The following is a 19246-nucleotide window of genomic DNA, read 5'->3' on the forward strand; positions in this document are numbered from 1 at the left end:
AATACTCAAGATGAAAGGGACGTATTGGTAAGTGTTGTGAAATGGGTACTTTGAACAGGTATGTACTTAACCCTCGGGTTGAAAAATCGATATAACAACAATATGGTAAGATGATAAATGAAAATGTGATATGAATGTCTTGGTGATGATTATGCAAATGATGTTTTATGTTTGCTTATATGGTTATGTTACTTGCTATTTGCATGTGAACTTATTAAGCATTTATGCTTACTCCCTCCTTTTCATTCCTTGTAGTTTTGACAAGCCAGCTCGGAAATCGGGAACGGTCGGAGGCTCGCTCACACTATCCGTATACCATCTTGGCATAATGGCTTGTATATTTTGAGTATTGCATGTATAACATTATAATCATTTTGTATATATGGTCTTATGATATAGTTATTGAGTGGTGTGGAAATGCTTGGTAATGATTAGCCATTGGAATGGCTAATCATGATCATATTTGGTGTTATGTATGCCAAATTACTAGCTAATCCATGGAAACCATGAAATAGGTAAAATTTACCATAAAATAGATTAAGACAGCAGCAGTGACGTGAGTTTGAAAAATCATTAAAAATAGTAGATACATAATTATATGATGAATAAAATGTGGAATTAAATAATTATGAGTCTATTTTCATATGAATGGAACAAAACAGGTATATGAGTTATATTTTATGAGATGTTTAAATTTTTGTGAAACAGGGCCAGAGCGATTTCTGGATCCCCTATTCTGACTTTGGAAATTCACCATAAATTGTAAAAAGGTAATTAGAAGTCATGATTTATATGTACAGATTCCTTATTGAGTCTAGTTTTATTAGAAACAAACAGAATAGTCATTGAAGCTCTGTACAGGGAGATATCTGATTCGTAATACACAGAGGTCAGAATAGTCGAACCCTGAAACAGGGGAGACTTTAACTAATAAACTGTACTAATTGGCCCGACCAAAATTCTAGAAAAAAGTTAATAGATAGATATATGAGTCTAGTTTCAGGAAAAATTTACGGAATTGGATTTTTAGTTTCGGAACTCGAGATATGATTTTTAAAGCGACTGTGATGCAGTTAGACAGCTTGTCTAGAAATTTTAAAATAAATTGTATGAGATGTTTAAGTAATGAATTAAGTCCGTTAACACTTCGTGTTCGACTCCGGCAACGGTCTGGGGTACGGGGCGTTACATTTAGTGGTATCAGAGCTGGTTTAGTCGGTTCTCGGACTAACCTAGCATGTGTAAAAGTTTAGCTATACATGCCACTGATCTGTAATAGTGTGATGTCTTCCGACGCGTATGAGTACCGTCTTATTTAGACAGGGTACTCTCCAACCGAGCTGCGCCGGCCATGTTCAATGTTATGTTGAGTAAAATTATGATTATGATAAGTCTCGGTTCAGAAAAGTATGAATAAAAGTTTATGATACATATGTGATAAATATCCATATTTGCTTAATGCTCATATGATGTAGTGTATGTGGCTTACTTGATAAGATGAACGGAATAAATAGAAAGTAGTAGAGGTATGAATAAATGTCATAATATTATGATACGAATGAAAATGTCCTTGTCTTGATTGGATGTCGAATGTTGATGAATGTTAATGGTATATAATTTTTATGAGATAAAGGATTATAATGAAATGAACTTATCTATGTTAAATTGTTGGACTGAATTATATGATTGTAATGATATGTACATGATGATGCACGAAATGAAAGTTGTGATTGTGATGCAAATATCTATGTTTGTTTGGCCTTATATGATGTCATGAGCATGAATTAATTTAATTAATGAATGGATAAGTAAAGCTATCTAGAAAACATAGAATGTATGCATAAGTATATTGTCTAAATGGGACAATAGGAAAATTTGTGTAAGCCAACATGAATGTTGCATTGCCTGAATGAATGACATGATTTTGATGATGGAAGTTGTGTCATATGTGTATGTATAAGAAAGTCGAGTCAGAGGTCCTACAACCCCTCCCCCTTACCGAAGTGGTACTTATAATGGAATTTCATGAGATTTGTATTGAATAAGTTTCCGGTTGAGAACCCAAAGAGTTCAGTGATAGAATAATTATAAGTATGATCAAAGATTGAAAATGAGCTGATAAGTAAAGTCAGAGCCAGTAAAGTATCGGATTGATATAAAGATTATTGGAATTATGCACTGTCCCAGTTAGAGAAGGAATTCTCTTTGGTAAATCGAATTACTCAGGTGCAAGGTCGAGACAAGTGTAAATCGAAATTTATTCAGAACTAGCCTTCTTTAGTGAATGGTTTAATATGAAATTTGTGACGACAGAACTAGTTGGGGAAATGATATTTGAAATGTGAACTATCTGAGTGTGACAGTTATGACTGGACAGATTTAGCAGTCTCTTTTGAGATGTTCTATGTGTTTACCCGTTCTCAGAAATATTTCTATGGCTATTGATCTTCTGAAGAAATTCTTGTTATATGGGAATGTCTTCTAATTCTGGTGTTGGATGAAAGCATTGGTAGTCTGACTGGTTTATAATTTATATTGCTCTATTTCATCGGGTATTCTATTTCATTTTGTCTGATAAGAATTGATGAGAGAATACGTATGATATAATGATTCTGTTTCTTCTACTTGATGCTTCATCTGATATATATGTTTGGGAAGATATATTGATCTTGTTATATTTGATTTCAGTAGGATTAAATGATGTTTTCTTCTGGACTTTCTTTCTTTGAAGAATTATCGGGGTATTCCGTATTTTCTCTATGAGTTTGGTTTTCGATTCTCCGACATAGTATCGTATCTTGGGTTTCCTTATCCTGGATCTCTTTATTCTGGATCTCTTTATTCCGGATTTCTCTCTCTTGGATTTCTTTATTCGGTTTTCTTGTTATCTTTGTTCTATAATTTGTCAATTATGACTCATGTTCGAAGTACGTTCTTCAGCTCGTGATAATCATGTCAAATATGACTATACTTCTAATTTGATCTTGGTAATGTGGTGATTTTAGTATCGGGATTTTTCTAATTTCTGTGTAAGGATTTGACATCAGTAAATGCATAGGTGATAAAATCGCGAGTTTCAGTTGGTATGGTGAATTATCTATTTGAAAGATTTCATGTGACAATTATGTCAGGATTATTTTTCTCAAGTCTGATAATATAATTTCATTTTTGTACTGATAAAAGAGTAAATAGTCTGAACGAGAAGTGTATATTTATTAGAAAGAGTTGGATATTAGTTAAAGTCACTACGAATGATAAGGTTTTCGTCTTGTGAAAGCTGAAAAGTTTATTACATGTTGACAAAGTTTGGATAGATGAGAATATTGGTAACCGAAGCGTCTGAACTAGACTAGTCTACATTGAGTAAAGACTTCCTGATTTTCAGTAATGTACTGTTGTATGAATTGTGATGTGTTTCAAGACAGTGAGGTAATGTGATAGTTTAGAGCATTCGATGTTACATAAAATCGGAGTTGTTAAAGGGGTTAAAGCCGAGCATTGGGATCTATCAAAATTATCCTTGTCAGTGTTGATATTGGGATGGAAATGAGAAGGATTATTCTTGAGGCCATATCAGAATTATTTCCATGGCGGAAAGAGGAAAATGTGATGTATCCTATTGTTAAATGTTTGGCAAGATCTATAAATCATATCTGTATTGAATGAAGTCCTACTCATCAGATTCATGGAATTTCAAGTCTCTTTGATTGTTGGATTTCTTGGAATTCCGGTCTCCATTAATCAAGTTAAGATTCGGGTTTTATGTCATGATATCATGGGAAACTGAGAAGGGTTGAAAATTTAAGAACAGTTGAGAGTTGAGACTGTAAGCTTTTAGATCATATGAGAAATTGAAGAGATGTATTGGAGGTATAGTCTAAGTGCAAGTTCTTCGGCACCGAATATGAGATTAAAAGTGAAGACCACTTTTCTGGTAAGATTTTCGGGGACGAAAATCCCTAAAGGGGGGGAGGGTTGTAATATCCTGATTTTGGGCCTAGTCAGAATAGTGGTTTCGTGACCACAAAATCCGAGATAGAAATAATTATTTTATGATTATTTTAAGGTCTATGATATGATTGCATGATTGTGTGAAAATTTCGTGAAGAAATTTTATGCATAAAGTGCTTAAATTGAAATTAGGGACTAAATCGAATAATTTGCAAAACTTGCATTCTAGAAGTTTCTAGTATGAAATTGTTTTGAAATATCAATTAGGAGGTCTTAAATAGAATTTTACCAATTTCTAAGTCTTGGAAAAAAATTGGACATGGATGGAATATTTGGAAAGTTTAGTAGTAAGGGCATTTTGGTCATTTAGGGGTAAAATGAATTAAAATACAAAATTAAAAGCCAATTTTGCTCATCTTCAACCCCATGGCCGAATATAGCAAGGAGAAACCATGGCTAGGGTTTTTCAAGCTTCCAAGCTCGATTGTAAGTCCGTTCTAGCCTTGTTTTTAATAATTTTTACGTTTTTAGAGTCCCGGTAGTTCGATTTAGCTTATGCTAGCAATAATTTAACAAGGGTTTATATTTGGAAAAATACCCATAGGTGAAATTTGTGTATTTTGGTGTTTTATGATAGAATATGAGGTTTTAAATTATGTTAGACAACTTGTGCTACTCGGTTTTAAGTGAAAACGAGCAAAAGGGCTTAATCGGTAAAAATACCTAATAGTCATAAGTACATGTTAGAGTGAGAATTTGATGTTGCCATAGAAGGAAAAAATGATCAGCATGTCATAAAACATAAGAAAATAGGCTGAAGTTTAATTTATGAGCTTTGGGGCAAAAGTGTAAATATGCAAAAGTTTAGGGGCAAAATTGTAATTTTTCCAAAATATGATTTTGGGTCAATTTGAATAATGTGAGTCCTAATTAGACTATATTTTAAATGATAGAGCAAGGAAAACTGAAATTCGGGCTAAAATGGGGAAAATACCAAGTTGTGGACGAAATGGTAAAAGTAGTCATTTTCGCATACGAGGTAAGTTCATGTGTAAATGTAGTAACATAATTGTAATTTTAAGCAATTTAATGTTGTTTATATGATATGATGCCGATTATTATCATGAAATATTATGCTTTGTGGTTATTGTTGAATAATATGTAATTGTGTGAATTACTTGATGAGTATGAACTATCACCGAAGTATCGATTTCGATATTCCGTGGAAGACGGAAAAGATGTGAGATCGAGGAAAAAATCCCGTTTGAACCTTAGGAATATATTAGGATACAAGTGACATGTCACTGGGATATTTGGGCATCCGAACTCGTTGAGTTGAGTCCGAGTTCATTTATGGATGCGAGCGTCCGAACTCGTTGAGTTGAGTCCGAGTTCGTGAGATGTAACTAGGCATCCGAGCATGTTGAGTTGAGTCCGAGTTCACTTATGGATGCGAACGTCCGAGGTCGTTGAGTTGAGTCCAAGTTCGCTTATGGGCGGGTTACATGGTAGCTTGGCTACATATGTGGCACTTATGTGCAAACTTTCCGTGTATCCGAATTATATTCCGATGTGTTCAACGGGTAAAGTTCTACTGAAATGGAGGAATACTCAAGATGAAAGGGACGTATTGGTAAGTGTTGTGAAATGGGTACTTTGAACAGGTATGTACTTAACCCTCGGGTTGAAAAATCGATATAACAACAATATGGTAAGATGATAAATGAAAATGTGATATGAATGTCTTGGTGATGATTATGCAAATGATGTTTTATGTTTGCTTATATGGTTATGTTACTTGCTATTTGCATGTGAACTTATTAAGCATTTATGCTTACTCCCTCCTTTTCATTCCTTGTAGTTTTGACAAGCCAGCTCAGAAATCGGGAACGGTCAGAGGCTCGCTCACACTATCCGTATACCATCTTGGCATAATGGCTTGTATATTTTGAGTATGGCATGTATAGCATTATAATCATTTTGTATATATGGTCTTATGATATGGTTATTGAGTGGTGTGGAAATGCTTGGTAATGATTAGCCATTGGAATGGCTAATCATGATCATATTTGGTGTTATGTATGTCAAATTACTAGCTAATCCATGGAAACCATGAAATAGGTAAAATTTACCATAAAATAGATTAAGACAGCAGCAGTGACGTGAGTTTGAAAAATAATTAAAAATAGTAGAGATATAATTAGATGATGAATAAAATATGGAATTAAAGAATTATGAGTCTATTTTCATATGAATGGAACAAAACAGGTATATGAGTTATATTTTATGAGATGTTTAAATTTTTGTGAAACAGGGCCAGAGCGATTTCTGGATCCCCTGTTCTGACTTTGGAAATTCACCATAAATTGTACAAAGGTAATCAGAAGTAATTCTTTATATGTACAGATTCTTTATTGAGTCTAGTTTTATTAGAAACAAACAGAATAGTCATTAAAGCTCTGTACAGGGAGATATCTGATTCATAATACACAGAGGTCAGAGTAGTCAAACCCTGAAACAAGGGAGACTTTAACTAATAAACTGTACTCATTGGCCTGACCAAAAATTCTAGAAAAAAATTACTAGATAGATATATGAGTCTAGTTTCAGGAAAAATTTACAGAATTAGATTTTTAGTTTCGGAACTCGAGATATGATTTTTAAAGCGACTGTGATGCAGTTAGATAGCTTGTCTGGAAATTTTAAAATAAATTGTATGAGCTGTTTAAGTAATGAATTAAGTCCGTTAACACCTCGTGTTCGACTCCGGAAACGGTCTCAGGTACGGGGCATTACATAGTGAATGAATGCATGTTGGTTTGATAAGTATGAAATATGGTGTGGGTAAGCATGAAATCTATGGAAACAAGAAAAATGGATGAATGTAGTAAAATTTATTGACTAACATGACAAATTTCTTAACAAAGATCATAAGTATTCTATCATTATAACTATGATTACTTACTCAAAATAAAATAAAATATCATGAAATAAGTAAAAGAATGAAGAGAATAGAGGGAAAAAAGTGAACAAACACAAGTGGGAGGAGCTTTGGGTCGTCGAAGGTGGTGCTGTGGTCGGCGCACGGGCGTGGTAGGTAGGGCGTGTGAAGTTACAGCGGCTAGGGTTAGGGATTTTGGGGAAGGGGGTTATGAATAGTGATGGATATATATAGATTTTGGGGCACGCTAGTGTACCCTAATTTTTGCCCGTGTGTTTTGCGATTTTTTAAATTTTGAGCGCGTTTGGCATTCGGCCCATGCCCGTGTTCCTTGGGCATGTGGGTGCACACAGCCGTGTCGCACGGTCGTGTTCTGCTTCATTCGCTTCTCTCACACCCGTGTATGGACATCTACGCCCGTGATATTTTATCATTCTTGAGCACGGTTGATGGGCACAGGTGTGTCGCACGCCCGTGATAAATTCTCAGTTTCAACCACACTTTATAGACACGGGCGTGTCGCACGCCCGTGTTGGTTTAACAGACTCGCCCATGGTCACGTCGCATGACTGGGACAACTTACCGCATCCTGTGTTACAAAAAATTTTTCCCTGTTTTCACACGGCCGTGTCTCCTCTCGTAGTGTGAGCACGACCTAAGGCACGCCCGTGTGCCCGGCTGTATGGATTAGAAAACCTGTGTTTCAATGACTCAGTTAGTGATTAAATGTCAAAAACTAAAATTTTAAAGAAGTTAACATCGTTAGTGCTCGGGTTGCCTCTCGAGAAGCGCTTATTTATAGTCTAAGCTCAACTTACCTTTCTGTTGCATGGTCATGGTGGTGCGAAGAGTTTACACTCCTCATCCCTGCTATCAATTTTATCAACATAAGGTTTAAGATGGGTACTGTTTACCTTAAAAGTGCTAAATTTGGGATGAATTACATCGACTGTACCATATGGGAAAATACTGAGTATCGTAAGAGGGATTGCTCCGTTAGGTTCAGAAGTCGCAATACGAAGGTTTGTTGCATCTAGTAGTACTTTGTCTCCAACCTTAAGTTGATTGCGTGAGATATTGAGCTCCTCATGACGTGGTTTTAGTTTATCATGTGTCCTCGATTTATGTGTCCGCCATTCATCTAGTTCCTCGATTCATAGCCTTCGTTCTTCATAGATAGGTCCTTTGTTGTTACTCGAACATGGCTCAGGTGTGTTCTCTAAACCTATTTCCTGCAAAGTAGGTTGCACCACATGGTCAGTTTTAATAGTATGATTTATACAACCACCTTCAATTTTTGATGCGTTATTCGAATTACAAGCTTGAATGGTGATTATTTCGTCTCCCACACGAAATGTGAGTTTACCTGTACCAACATCAATTATAGTTTTGACAGTTGCTAAAAAGGGCCTTCCTAAAATTAAAGGCATGTTACTATCCTCCTCTATGTTTAAAACAACGAAATCAACTGGGAATATAAATTTGTCAATTTTAACGAGTACGTCTTCAATAATACCCCTAGGAAATCTAATAGTTTTATCGGCCAATTGAATGCTCATCCTAGTTTGTTGGGGTTTCCCAAGATCTAGTTGTTTAAACATTCTATAAGGTATGACATTGATACTAGCCCCTAAATCAGCCAAAGCATTATTAACATCTAAGCTACCAATTAAACAAGGAATCATAAAACTCCCTGGATCCTTCAATTTGTTAGCCAGCTTATTCTGTAGTATGGCTGAGTAAACTGCATTTAACTCCACATGCAACGCCTTATCTAACTTCCGCTTATTTGCTAAAAGCTCCTTTAAAAATTTGACTGCGTTCGGCATTTGCGAAAGAGCTTCAATAAACGGTAAGTTAATATGTAATTTCTTTAAAAGTTTAAGGAATTTACCGAATTGTTCATCTAAGTGGTCTTTCCTTGTCGCATTTGGGTATGGTACACGTGGTTTGCACTCTTTACTTACTTGTTTTTGCTCATTGTGGTCCACCTCACCTTTACATTTACTTACCACAGTTTCTTGCCTCGATTCTAGTTCAGGTGCAACTGACCCTTCCTCATCTTGAATGGTAATTGCGTTGAGTTGTTCCCTTGGGTTAGATTCAGTGTTACTCGGCAGGCTACCTTGTGGTCATTCAGATATTAATTTGGCGAGCTGTCCTATCTGAGTTTCGAGCCCTTGGATCTATGCTTTTTGATTCTTAAGGGCTGTCTCAGTATGCTGAAAATGAGTTTCTGACACCGAGATGAATTTTGTTAGCAGCTCCTCAAGGTTCGGCTTATTCTCTTATTGGTAAGGTGGTTGTTGGAAGCCTGGAGGTGGTGGTGGTCTCTGATTTCCTTGGCCTCCCCATGAAAAATTTGGATGGTTCCTCCAACCTGCATTGTAAGTGTTACTATAAGGATTATTTTGAGTTCGAGGATTATTACCCATGTAATATAACTACTCGTTCTCTATGTTGTGGCCATAGGGTGGGTATTCTAAATTACTTGATCCACCTTCACTTGCTTCGCATTGCATTACTGGGTGAACTTGTGAAGAGCCAAGAAAACCGTCAATTTTTCTATTCAAAAGTACTACCTGATTAGAGAGCATGGTGACCGAATCGATGTTAAAAATGTCGTCTATTTTTGTTGGTTTTGTCCTCATGACTTGACACTGATAATTATTCAGTGACATCTCTTCTATAAATTCATAAGCATCCTCAAGTGTCTTATTATTGATAGTTCCTCCAGCACCTACGTCAATCATCTATCCAGTCGAAGGATTCAGGCCATTGTAAAATATTTGAACCTGTAGCCAGAATGGTAACCCATGGTGAGGACACCTTCTCAAAAAGTCCTTTTATCTCTCCCATGCATCATAGACTGTTTCAAAATCTATCTGCACAAAAGAAGAGATATCATTACGTAATTTGACAGTTTTAGCCGGCAAAAAATATTTTAATAAAAATTTTTAGGTCATTTGTTGAGAGGTGATATTCACAATAGGTTTTAAAGATTTATAATTAATCATTCTTGAAACTAACTATTATCACGATGGAGGAAATTGTACCTATCGAACAGTAGTATAGCTTTACCAAGACTGGATTTTCGAACCCAAAGGAACCAAGAGTACTAGTAATTACTCTCCTTTTATTATCTAACCTAAAAATTAAGGGATTTATTTATCTAGACTAATTAACTAAACTAAGGGTGCACAGAGAGAAAATTGGGAAAAAACTTTTGGGAAAACTCGATTGACTAAGACAATACCCAAGGAAAAATCCACCTAGACTTCACTTGTTATTTGACTCTGAATCAGAAGATTTATTCATTTGACTTGATCCGTAAAAATCCCTAAGTTATATTATTATCTCTCTCAAGACTAATAACGTCTAACCCTGGGTTGATTAATTGAAATCTGTTTCTAATTAATGCCTTAGTGTTGCATTAACTCGATCTATGGATCCCTTTATTAGGTTTCACCCTAATCAGGCAAAATCTTATCACCCTATCTCTAGGCGCGCAATCGACTCCGCTTAATTATAACAAATTTACTCTTAGACAGGGTCTATTGCTCCTCTGAATAAGAGCATTAACTTGAATCAATATCCTAAAATATTAAAACAAGAATTAAGAACACATAATTAAGAACAAGTCAAATATTTATCATACAATTCAAATAATAATAACAAGGTCTATAATTAGGTTTCATTCCCCTTAGGTATTTAGGGAGTTTAGTTCATAATTATAAAATAAAACATCTCAGAAGAATAATGAATACAAAACATAAAGAAAAACCAAAACCCCTGAATAGAAATTGAAAGGAGATCTTCAGTCTTGACGATGAATCCAGTTTCTGAGATGGATCAATCGGCTTCCCTTGAGTAATTCCTTGCCTTCTACTCTGTCTATACCTTCTAAGTGCCTCCTCAGGTGTTTAAATAGGCCTTAGAATGCCTAAGAGCCCTCAAAAGTGGCCTTATTCGAATAAGACTATACTTGGACTCGGCAGGGACACGCCCGTGTGCGATTACTCCAGCCTGTGGACAAGGCTGTTGAATAGGCACGGGCGTGTAGTCTACCCGTGTAAATCATGCTTCGATCCTACCAAATGGACACAACGGGCTTGTAGTCTACCCGTGTAAATCGTGCTTCGATCCTACCAAATGGACACGGCCGTGTGCCACACCCGTGTGAGGAAGTCCAGGCCGTGTTGATTTCCCACGTGGGTCCATTTTCTCCATTTTCGGCCCGTTTCTTGCTCTTTTTACTCTCCTATGCTCACCTAAGTATAAAACATGAAATTAAAGAATTAGGAGCATCGAATTCACCAAAGATAAGGAGAATTCACCCATAAATGTGCTAAGCATGGGATAAAATATGTATAAATTACGGTTTATCAAATACCCCCACACTTAAGTATTTTCTTGTCCTCAAGCAAAATCCTTAACTCACAATCAAAATAAATTCTTCTCCATTTATAATCCCTATCAATAATATCTCAAATAATCCATAAGTAACCATACATTGAAAATTCAACTAAAAGTACATCAAAGTTTAAAACATTCCAAGTTGAGCATTTTATCATGAAAACATAGGTGTCCCCCCTCATCTAAGTAATCACCTTTCATTAAAATATCACAGAGTTTAACATCCTCACTAAAGATTGACTCAAATCAATCGAGGTGTTTAAGGACATCAAATAAAGCACTCATTAGTCAATATGAAAAGTTATTACCATAGGCTTGCATGAAAATCAAATCTCCACCACTAGAAATTGAGATGATACATCAATCAAAAAGGTCTTTAGAGGGTTGTAATGTGGCTTTGGTTGGGGGTGTGGTTACAAGCTGAAAGAAAAGGTTAGAATCGAGATTTATTTGAAGAAATCATGTGACAGCCCTAATGTGACCCTAGTCGGGAAGTGGTTTCGGGACCACTAAATCGAGTCATAAAAATAATTAACCGTCATAATTGATGCTCATTATATGTACATATGCATGTGTGAAAATTTCATGTTTGAATTTTGTTAATTGTAAGTGAATTTTATCAAATAGGACTTATGTGAGAAAATTTAGAAATGTGCTAGGCAAATGTAAAGTGGCCTATTAATGCATATTGTGAAAATGATGGGTTTGCATGTCAATTTACCCAAATTAAAGCATAGTGGCCGGCCATGCTATGAGTGGAAACATGTCACAAACATGTTATGTTAGTGATGTATGTTAGGAACAATAAAATAAGGAGTATGGGTAATAAAGAAATGGAAAAAGGAAAGAATGTGTGTGATTGTTTCTCCCCCTCCCCATTGCCGTAAATGTAAGAAAGAAAACAAAAAAAAAGTGTCCATCTTTTTTTCATTTCTCTTGGCCGAATGTTCTAAGGAAGAAAGAAAACAAGTTGTGTTCTTTGGTTCTTCTTGGCCGAATTGAGAGGAGGAAGGAAGGAGTGAAGCAATCGGTCATCTTAGGTCGATATTAAGGTAAGGAAGTTGATACTAGTTCTTGAAATCCTAGTTGATTTTGAGTGAGATATCAAGTTATTGTTGGTAACCCATGTTGAAATTGTGATTTTGGAATAAGTAAGGTTTTCGGCTATGGAGATTAATAAGGGTGATGGTTGTGTTTCATGCTAAATCTAGATGAACAATGGTAGTTGCTTACATCTTGATGATTATGAGTTTCTTTCTTGGTTCTACCTTAGATCCATGAAGTATATTTTTATTTGGTGTTGTTGGAAGTATCGGCCATGGTATATCCATAAGTGTGATTTATGCTTATTGCATGGTAGGTAAGATTTATGTTTTGGATATATGTTTAAATTTGGTTATAATCAAATTTGTGATTCGGCTCTTGCACATATATATATATGATTGCACATGATGTATTGGTATGACCTATATATTATCTCAAGGTATATATTTACACATGATGGTGCTTCGGTTATGGAGTAAATGATGGATGCGTATTGAGTTATAATATGTAATGCATTAGTTAGTAAAATGTATGCCATTTATGTGTGGTATTAAGTATATAATCGGCCTCAACATAGACATGCATATTCGGCCATAGGAAGAAGATTGGTGTTGCATGTATTCGATTAGAGGCAAGCATATTGATGCTTTTGTCTTGGCTTAGAAAATTCGGCCAAGGGGGAATATTAGCTAAAATGTTGAGTTTGATTCATGATTCCATATATATATGTGACTCTAATGCCTAAAGTATATATGGGCTAAGTACCTTGAGGTTTTCTTTTGATGTTCGAATGAATTGTATTAAATTGCTTGATGTGATTAAAAATGCATATGACCATTGTGTAGTTGAGCTAGAAGGTGGCCATATGACCAATCAAACTCCTTGTCATATTCGGCCATAAGCTAGCATAATGAGACTTTAATAAGTTATATTTGTTTGAATTAGCTCAAGAGCTTAGAGGACCACAGTTGGATAAGGGAAAGGAAAAAGTTATCGAATAGCCGCTGAAAACGTTCGACCACATCCGAGGTAAGTCTTTGAGTAATGGAGCTTAGATTATGATTCGATTAGATCATGTCTTAAGTAAATCAAAATCATGCTCTTGTATGTGGCTATTGAGCCGAAAATGATAATGCTTGATAAGTGATTGCGTTTGAATTCTAGTTATGAAATTGGAATATAGATGTGTCATAATTTGTTGATATGTGTATGGATATTCGGATAATAACCGGGCTAAGTCCCGAAGGCATTTGTGCTAGTGACTAATTCCGGGCTAAGTCCCGAAGGCAATTGTGCGAGTTACTATAACTGGGTTAAGTCCCGAAGGCATTTGTGCGAGTTACTATGACCGGGTTAAGTCCCGAAGGCATTTGTGCGAGTTACTATGGCCGGGCTAAGTCCCGAGGCATTTGGGCGAGTAGCTATATCCGGCTAAACCCCGAAGGTACTTGGTTGGGAATGAGCAACCTTGCTGTAATAATTTCAATTAATACGCTCGTGAAATCCCAACGATGAGGTACGCTACGTATATGCATTTGAGTAATGATTCCGTTTAAATATTATTCGCTCAGTCGATTAATGAGTTTCCGGCCTTTGGCTAAGTTGATCTTTTGTGTGTGAATATAAGGATTGGAATGTGAAGTAGGAATGATTTGAGAATATGTATATATGGAATTATCCGTTTAGTTATATGAATGCTATACTTCAGTTGCGCTTAAATTCTTTGCTCAAAACTTACTAAGCATTTAATGCTTACTCCGTTTATTTAATTCTCTGTTTTATAGATTTTGGTTCTTCAGCTATCGGACTCGGGATTTTTTGAAGTCGAAGTCGCCCACACTATCAAAGCCCCTTTCGGTACACTTTTGGTTGAACTTTGAAATGGCATGTATAGGACTACCCTTTTGTTGTTGGTCATGTACCCTTCGGTTTTGTGTAAATTTGGATAGCCATGTGAAAATGGCTTAAATATACTTTGATCATAGCATTATAATCGTTTTGTATGTTGTCCGTCGAGAGGTATGGAAATGCTGGTAACGGTTAGCCATGGGAATGTTATTCATGATCACTTTTGGAATATGTATGACAAACTCTAGTTGATCCATGGAGGATCATGAAATAGGTAAAGTTTACCTTAAAAATAGATGCTGGAAGCAGCAGTGATGTGGATGTGAAAAATCACTAAAAATAGTAGGAATGGAATTAAATAGTGAATAAATTATGTAATCGAACCTTGATGAATCTATTTTCATAGGAAAGTAACAAAACATTCATATGAACAGTATATTATGAGATGTTAAAGTTTTCGTGAGACAGGGCCAGAACAGTTTCTGGATCCCCTGATCTGACTTTGGAAATTCATTATAAATTAACCAGAGACATTTAGAAGTTATTCCATATATGTATAGATTCCTCTTTGAGTCTAGTTTCTATAGAAACAAACGGCATCAGTATTGAATCCCTGTACAGGGAGATATCCAAATCGTAATGCATGAAGGTCAGTGTAGTCGCACCCTGTAACAGGGGAGACTTTAACTAATAAACTGTACTAATTGGCCTGACCAAAAATTCTAGAAAAAAATATGTAGATGGAAATATGAGTCTAGTTTCAGGGAAAAATTACGAAACTGATTTTCGAGTTTTAGAACTCAAGATATGATTTTTAAGGTGACAGTGACGCAGTTAGCCAACTGCCTGGAAATTTTTAAAATGGACTGTAAAAGTAAATGAATTAAGTCGGTTGGCACCTCGTGTTCGACTCCGGCAACAGTCTCGGGTACGGGGTGTTACAATTTTATTGGTATCAGAGCTACGGTTTAGTCGATTCTAGGACTACCGTAATGCGTTGGGTTTAGCTATACATGTCATTTTATGTGATTATTTGATAGTGTGGTGATTTCTGACATTTGCAAATGTGTTTATTTATAGTAATGAATCCCGATCCCGACCGAGCGGTAGCTGATGATCTTGAGAGTGTAGCGCCTGCTCCCGCACAAGGGACAGCGCCGGCAGACTCTCAACCTAATGCTAGTAACCCGAATGATGAAGCTAGACAAGCTTTCTATAGCGTGATGAATGATTGGTTCAACCAATACATTCGAACTAATACGGCTGTTCCACAACCTCCATTCCCGACAAATACCACCCCCGCACCTACCATACCTCCGGTAACTGACCAAATAAGGTCAAATAAGCCCCCAGTTGACAGAATCCGGAAACACGGGGCTACTGAATTTAAAGCCACGGACAGCGATGATGCCGAGCAAGCGGAATTTTGGTTGGACAACACTATCCGGGTACTAGATGAACTATCTTGCACACCCGATGAGTGCCTAAAGTGTACTATCTCCTTGCTACATGATTCTGCCTACTATTGGTGGAATACGTTGACTTCTGTGGTGCCCAGAGAGCAAGTAACTTGGGAGTTCTTCCAAACCGAGTTTCGAAAGAAGTATATCAGTCAGAGATTCATTGACCAAAAACGGAAGGAATTTCTTGAACTCAAACAAGGTTCCATGTCGGTTACCGACTATGAACGAAAATTTGTGAGGCTTAGACGGTACGCACGAGAATGCATTTCCTCAGAAGCCGTGATGTGTAAACGTTTCGATGATGGGCTGAATGACGATATAAAGCTGTATGTAGGCATTTTGGAAATCCGAGAATTTGTGGCACTTGTCGAGCGAGCTTGCAAGGCCGAGGAGCTCAGTATGGAGAAAAGAAAAGCTAAGGTGGGAGCAAAGGAGTTTCGTAAAAGGTCTTCGGGGAAGCCCTTCCCACAGTTATCGAAGAAATTTAGAGATGGCTTAGGCCGGTCTAGAGACACTTCGGGCTTTTCTAGACGAGATCGCGATCGACCCCCTGTGAGCACACCAGTCACTTCGGTCGCCAGTATTGGAAATGATCGTCGAGACAGAACGGAGTGCCAGTATTGTGACAAATGGCATTCTGGAAGTTGTAGATTCCATGACCGCTCCTGTTACAAGTGCGGGTCAGTTGACCACTTTATCAAAGATTGCCCGAGATTGTCTGAACAGAATGTAAATCAGAGTGGGAAACCGAGTGCTACCACTGCTCGAGGTAGACCATCTAGAAACACGGGAAATGCTAGTGGTGGTCAGAGAGGATCTAGAGATGCTACGACCAGATCTGAGGCTCGTGCTCCTGCTAGGGCTTATGCTATACGCGCACGCGAGGATGCTTCCTCGCCAGATGTTATTACCGGTACTTTTACTCTCTTTGATACTAATGTGATTGCTTTGATTGACCCTGGTTCTACTCATTCTTATATATGCGAAACCTTAGCATCCAGTAAGACTTTACCTATTGAGTCTACTGAGTTCGTAATTCGGGTGTCAAATCCCTTGGGTCGTTAGGTACTTGTCAACAAAGTGTGTAAGAAATGCCCCCTAGTAATTCGAGGTACATTCTGATATATATATTTATACTGCATTTTGTGGGTCAAATCATACACTGAGCGTAAAGCTCACACATTTGTTTGCCTCGTTTCAGGTGACCTTCAAGCTTAGGATTGGACAGCGACACTAGAATCAACAATTTGTATAGCGAAAGCGATTTATGCCAAAAGAAGCAACAAAAGAACAACAGAAAGTCATAGAAAAGAACGCACACAAGGTGTTTGAGTAAATGCTCTCAATATTCTCTTATTCACAAAGAATAATGAAACAATGAATGGAGTGGGTACAAATGAGTGGGAGGCTTTCTATTTATAGTTGAGCTCCCCTAAAATTGACGGTCAAGATACATTTACATCGACAGACGAGATTAACTATATCCCTTATTTTAGGGATTTACAAGATATGCCTTATCAAATCTAATCTAATCTTTACAAGATATGACTCTATCAATCTTCTAAGATTAGTTACCAAAATATCCTAAGTTGTCATATCTCTATTGTCAGGCCAACCAGGCTTCAATCTAACAGGTTTCTCCATACCGAATTGGGCCAGTTCTTGTGGGCCAAATGATCCCCATCTACACAATAGACCTCCATCGAATACATTTAGTGCGATGGTCACGGGTTTTGAACTGTGGTTCGTGACACTAGGTTCTCGTCATATATCGTCTATAGTATTAATAGGTGGTTGCGAAGATAACCTACCTTTGAAGAAAAATGATGCTGGGGGTGTTTGTGACATATCGACAAATAATTGTATGGTGTTGAATAACCTGGTTGTGGACAAAATGTTGGAATTGTAGGTAATGATAGATACATTGATGTTGTTGTTGGCAGTGGCGTGTAATATGGTCTTAGGGAAGGAGGTGATGCAAAAAATATAATTGGAGAATATGTTGATGCATGGTATGATGGTGCATAATGTGGTGCTTGTGTAAAAGAAATGGGGTTAGTGAAAGCACCATAACAGTATGAACTATATTGATAGGGAAGTGGTGCACCTATCAGTGCTTCATGTGAGGTTAGAGCTGATGATGATTCTATTGATGCATGTACTCTCAATAGCAGCCTCATGTGGGGTCGTCTTGGCCTTCTACAACGATATTACCAACTTTTTTCCTCCTCCGAAAGTAGATATGGCTTACCATGAAGTCTAAACTATGTCATGGAATCTAGAGAGATCACCAAATCCGGTGGAAAAATTGGTTCGTGTATAGGTATGAAACTATACCTATGTTCCCAAATGTAGATATATTTGGCATGGAATTTAGGTTTATCTTTCCCCCTCCTCCCGCGCAAGCCGATCTTGTGAGTTCATTGAGCTCTTGGGGTGACGATGAAATACTTTGCTTAGACACAAATTGGCGCATCATTCGATGCGATTCATGCATCTCGACCGTTGCAAAAACTATCAATGACACTTTGATGTGCCAAATTTTGCGATTCGTCAAAAATTTGGTCGAGATGCATTATTGAATTCTTGAATTAGAGTATGACATTCATTCAAACTATAGTATGAAATTATAAATTCTATTATGTACCTAATATTAAATTATAAATCCTTACGTAAATATTATATAATTGAAAAATTCAAAAGCTAGCATCGGTTTATGATTGTTGATCTAGCAATAACTGAATATCTTCGAGGTTGTCTGGTATACCCACATGACTCGCGTTATTGTTCCACCTATTCAAATAATATGTTACTTCAAAAAAAATGAAAAAAATATTATGATAACTATATTATTAAGTGAATTTTACCGTATTACGAGTGGGAATTCATAAGGGGTGTTTACTTGGGGATGTAAAAATGGTAGGCAGTACCATGCCCATGACTGAAGGAGTATGCAACCATTAATTTTAATTTTTGTGCTTTCGTTGCCTGATACATTTATCGGTACAATGTTGCCAACACAACTAATCATTAACCGAGTCACCTCTCTTTTTTTAGGTTGACTAGTTCTAGGAGCCACATTAAGTTTACCAGATTTTGAGATTTATTTGGCATTAAAAGACCCGTGATTAACCTCAGGATGAATACTCGCGTATATTGTTGTATTTCAATGGCACTAGCGAAGTTGTCAATATAATTAAAATTGTCTTCTAGCCATTTCATCTCTATCTGGTTGCCACTCAACTTGTTCGATACTTTGCCTAAGTATGGGTTTGATGGACGGTGCGGTGCGTTTAGCTTACTTTTTGTCTCGCGCTACAATACCTAATCTCATCGCCATAACTGTTTTTACACAAATTGCAAGTAAACGCATTGTCCATCGAAACCCACCCTAATAATTGGTCGTAAATTGCGTTCCAATCACCAACGCCGAATACCCCTATAACGATTGCCCCATCAATTGGTAAACCAAGTTGAAATGCTACATCCTCAAGTGTAATTGTGCACTCACCGTACGAAAGATGAAATGTGTGTGTCTCGGGTCTCCATCTTTCCACCAAAGAGCTAATAAGTGTGGGATCCA

General features: G+C 36.9%; 1 non-coding gene across 1 annotated transcript; it reads left to right on the forward strand.

Annotated features, from left to right (window-relative positions):
• The first annotated feature begins 9703 nt into the window (after positions 1 to 9703).
• Positions 9704 to 9810, forward strand: LOC121213106 (small nucleolar RNA R71). Its single transcript, XR_005908474.1, has one exon. It is a non-coding gene; the product is annotated as a small nucleolar RNA R71 (small nucleolar RNA).
• Positions 9811 to 19246: the final 9436 nt, after the last annotated feature.

This window comes from Gossypium hirsutum, chromosome A13 (genome assembly GCF_007990345.1).
Source record: "Gossypium hirsutum isolate 1008001.06 chromosome A13, Gossypium_hirsutum_v2.1, whole genome shotgun sequence".
In the NCBI taxonomy this organism is placed as follows: Eukaryota; Viridiplantae; Streptophyta; class Magnoliopsida; order Malvales; family Malvaceae; genus Gossypium; species Gossypium hirsutum.